The following is a 4,145-nucleotide window of genomic DNA, read 5'->3' as shown; positions in this document are numbered from 1 at the left end:
GGATACCAGAGCCTTTCAAATGAGGAGTGTGTAGCCAACGGAAGTTGACAACAGACACTTGAAAGCAGTCATCAAAGCCGATCCTCTGGCAAACTCCAAAACAACAATGATGGCTGCAACCAAAAAAAAAAAAAAAAAAGCCAGGCGTTGTGGTGGGCACCTGTGGTCCCAGATACTTGGGAGGCAGAGGCAGGAGACTCGCTTGAACCCAGGAGTTGGAGGTTGTTGCGAGCTGTGATGCCATAGCACTCTACCCAGGGGGACAGCTTGAGGCTCTGTCTCAAAAATAAATAAATAAATAAATAAAAGTTAGGCTGATTTATAAGAGCTGCTCTGGGCAGTTACACGGTTTGTTTACAATGAAGAGTTATCTAACTCTGAACAGAATGTACATGGAATCAGAAATCATCAAAGCAAGAGAATCACAGCTGGTCTGCTGGAGCCAACACAAAAAACCATTGGAGAACAAGAGGAGAAATGTCAGGATGAAGGTGGGGCTTTTTTTTATCATAAAAGAAAAAAATAACTCCTCAGTAATCTTAACAAAGGGAAAGAGTATTCTGCACTGTGAGAAAACAACATAATACAAAATCACAACTGTTTTTGCTACCAGCCCTGTCTCTTGTCTCCTCCAAGAGCAGAGGTGAAAGGACACAGCTGAAGCAAATATGCAATTATGTAAAATTACTTAGAAAGCTACAAATGTGGCTCAGTGGGTAGGGCACCAGCCCCATATACCAAGGGTGGCAGTATCAAACCTGGCCCTGGCCAAACTGCAACAACAACAAAAAAAAGCTGGGCATTGTGGCAGGAGCCTATAGTCCCAGCTACTCAGGGGGCTGAAGCAAGAGAATCACCTAAACCCAGGAGCTGGAGGATGCTGTGAGCTGTGACACCACTGCACTCTACTGAGGGCGATAAAGTGAGATTCTGTCTCCTAAAAAAAAAAAAAAAAAGCTAAACTTCTAGGTGGCGCTTGTGGCTCAGTGAGTAGGGCGCCAGCCCCATGGGTTCAAACCAGGCCATGACTGAACTGCAACAAAAAAATAGCTAGGCATTGTGGCGGGCGCCTGTAGTCCCAGCTACTCGGGAGGCTGAGGCAAGAGAACTGCCTAGGCCCAGGAGTTGAAGATCGCTGTGAGCTGTTACGCCATGGCACTGTACCAAGGGTGAGAAAGTGAGACTGTCTCTACAAAAAAAAGCTAAACTTCTATTTTGCTTTAAAAAGAATTTTTTTAATATATCAAAAGGCCTGCTTTAGTGACAAGCGATCACCACCAGAGAATAACCCCAATACATGTATATCCCCTCTCTGTAACATGCTGAAGTTGAACAGCCAACTTATTACTAAATCTGTGCATGGACAAGTACATTTATCTTGCGAAACAGCCATGGTGATCAAGTGACTGCTACTTGGCCTGCATCTACCTATCAATTTAACAGTGCCTACTTCCTCCAGAGGGTGGATAGGACAGAGACCCTGCAGTGGTAACAAGGAATTAATCCCTAATTATCAACTTTCTAAGCACCCCTTCCCCCATCTCCCCCTCAGAAGGAGATACTTCTCTTTAAACTTACTTTACCTTGTCTCCCTATGACTCAGATGGTTTTCCCCTTTAGAAACACCAATAATCCACACATCCATATAATATTTTTGTTTCTAACATTTAAATATAAAAATACCACTCTTTCGGTTATAAAGGAGAACCAAAGCACCTCCTTTTGGTTATAAAGGAGGACCGGAACCTTTTCTTCTTTTAAGGTAGGGATATCCATCAGTTTATTCTGAGCTCATTGTTGAGGAGAGGGCACTTAGCCCCAAGACAGGAAGTGTGCCCTGATCCCTCCCTGATCTCCAAACTCTACTTTCTCTCCTAACTCCCACTTACAGTAGAATGTTGGTTATAATCGCTTCAACTTTTTCACCAAGGCAAGTTCTAGCCTGGAGTAAGCCAGGCCTTCCACTTTCAGCTACCCTGAAGAAAAAGTCAACCTGCTCCAAGAGAATGTGCTCCGCCCGGATAGCTATGCCTACTGGACAAGCACACTCCTGTAAGTGGAAGTAGTGGTTACTTCCCTCCCTGCCCACTAGTGCACTAGAAAGCTTCAGTGATAGGGAAAAAAAGGAGAGTAGGTACAAAGAGATTAAGAACTTGACCCCTCTATCTTGGTCTCGAAAGTCTGTGGAGACCAATTTGAGGCACACCTGTAAGCGGATAATGGACATAGTGAGTACCTAGCACCCCTGGTTTGAAATGGAGCAGGAATATACTTTGATGGGGACAAATAGGCACCCCTTCAATTGGCCCTCCAATGGCTTCCCTGGGTCCCAGGGTCCTTATTACTTATAATCCACCAAAGAAAGCACAATTAACTTGGGCATGAGGAATAAAAAAAGACTTTGATATTCCACCCTTTTGAATTACAACTGGGACAACTGGAAAAGGGGGGAGATTTGGAGTGGGATAGAGAACCAACCAGAAGGAGCTCAATGGCTGAAGTCTAGTCCACTTAGTTTTTGTACTGGAAGCGCTCATTGCCAGTTTCATTGAGAAGACACGTGCAGATGAGGGCTTCTGTCACTGAGAAGGGGTCGCAGTTGGCAGGATGATGGTCTTCAAAGCAGCCCTTCCCTTGGCCAACAGTCTGGGGATATTGGATGCTGGCACTATGGTAGCTACACCAGTGGAAAATTCGTTGATGTTCGAGGTTTCATGGAATCCAATTAGGCGCCAGCCATTGTCCAGTCCCCCCGGGATCATAGGCACAAATGTAATACTGGTGCCATTTGCTTAGTTTCTCAATCCTCCTCAATGTACTCAGACCATTCTCCTCCTGTATGGCCTTGGTGCTGAAGTTGGTACGGCAGCCTGTGCCATTTCAGTTCCTAGGTATGGGCTTAGGGTGCTATCATTCCAAAAGTCTTCACACATACACAATGCAAGATGAAATGAGCCACCCAGAGATGATCTCCCATGCTGATTCCTTCACAGGGTCCATTTTGGAATTCCCACTGGACAGGCATGACCTCGGCATTAGTTCCAGTAACCTTGACTCCAGCAGGCAAGCAGGCTTGGTAGTGAGCCTCCATGATAATTCCTGCCATAGGCTCTATCTGCTCCCACACCACAGTAATAAGGACCCAGGGAAGCCATTGGAGGGCCAATTGAAGGGGTGCCCATCTGTCCCCATCAGAGTATATTCCTGTTCCATTTCAAACCAGGGGTGCTAGGGGCTCACCATGTTCATTATCCGCTTACAGGTGTGCCTCAAATTGGTCTCCCAGGCTTTCAATTGTACTTAAAAGCTTCACAGAAGACCAGCTTGTTGGGTCCTTGTGGGAGGGGTCCTGGAACATGGCAGTAGGCACAAGATGTCACTGTTGGAGCCTTCAAACTGTGAAGTATTAGAGCCATCAAAATTCCACTCTGGTAAGTCTTCTACACACTTGGGCTGGCAGTCCAGGGTGCAGGTCTTGCAGCGCAGTCCTTAGCTGGTACCATCAATCCAGATATACATGGCTTGGACTTTCTCAACCTGAAGCACGGACATATATACCTGCTTGATGCCCTTAAGTAGGAACTTGCTGAGGTGGACATCGTGGAAGATGTTCTGGGTGTTGAGCAGGTGGGCAGGCAGGCAGGCCATGAGAGCGAAGTAAAGAGAGGAGAGGAGGCTGGTATGGTGCTCAAATGCCCTACTCTTCTCTCATGCTGGGCTCTCAACCACCTCAAGTTGACCTAATCTTCGCAGATGGAGCACACACCTCATGTATGTATCAGTACAGCAGTCCTACTTCTTTATATTAATCACCTCTGTATGTTGACCATTTTGTTACACTCCTACACTCCTGACCAGTTGGGTAGTCAACTTATAGAGGTTCTACTATACATAATAGGTCTACTGTAATTTCTGGGAATAAAAGAAATGAAAATTTTCTCCAGAAATAGAAGCCAATATACACATAAAAGTTCATCCAAAGAAAAGGATCCATTTCCAGTAAGACAAAGAGATGAATAAAGAGGCAACAAGAAACTCATCTATATTTTTTTAGAGACAGAACCTCAAGCTCTCCTCCTGGGTGCAGTGCTATGGCATCACAGCTCACAGCAACCTCCAACTCCTGGGCTCAAGTGAGTCTCCTG

The 4,145-nt window shown here is 45.6% G+C and overlaps 1 pseudogene; it reads right to left on the bottom strand.

Annotated features, from left to right (window-relative positions):
• Positions 1–2,370: 2,370 nt before the first annotated feature.
• LOC100947054 lies at positions 2,371–3,671 on the bottom strand (annotated as a pseudogene).
• Positions 3,672–4,145: the final 474 nt, after the last annotated feature.

Source organism: Otolemur garnettii, unplaced genomic scaffold (genome assembly GCF_000181295.1).
Source record: "Otolemur garnettii isolate 467f Iridium unplaced genomic scaffold, OtoGar3 scaffold00089, whole genome shotgun sequence".
Classification (NCBI taxonomy): Eukaryota; Metazoa; Chordata; class Mammalia; order Primates; family Galagidae; genus Otolemur; species Otolemur garnettii.
Note: the sequence above shows the minus strand (reverse complement) of the source record. Positions and strands in the feature narration are given on the sequence as shown.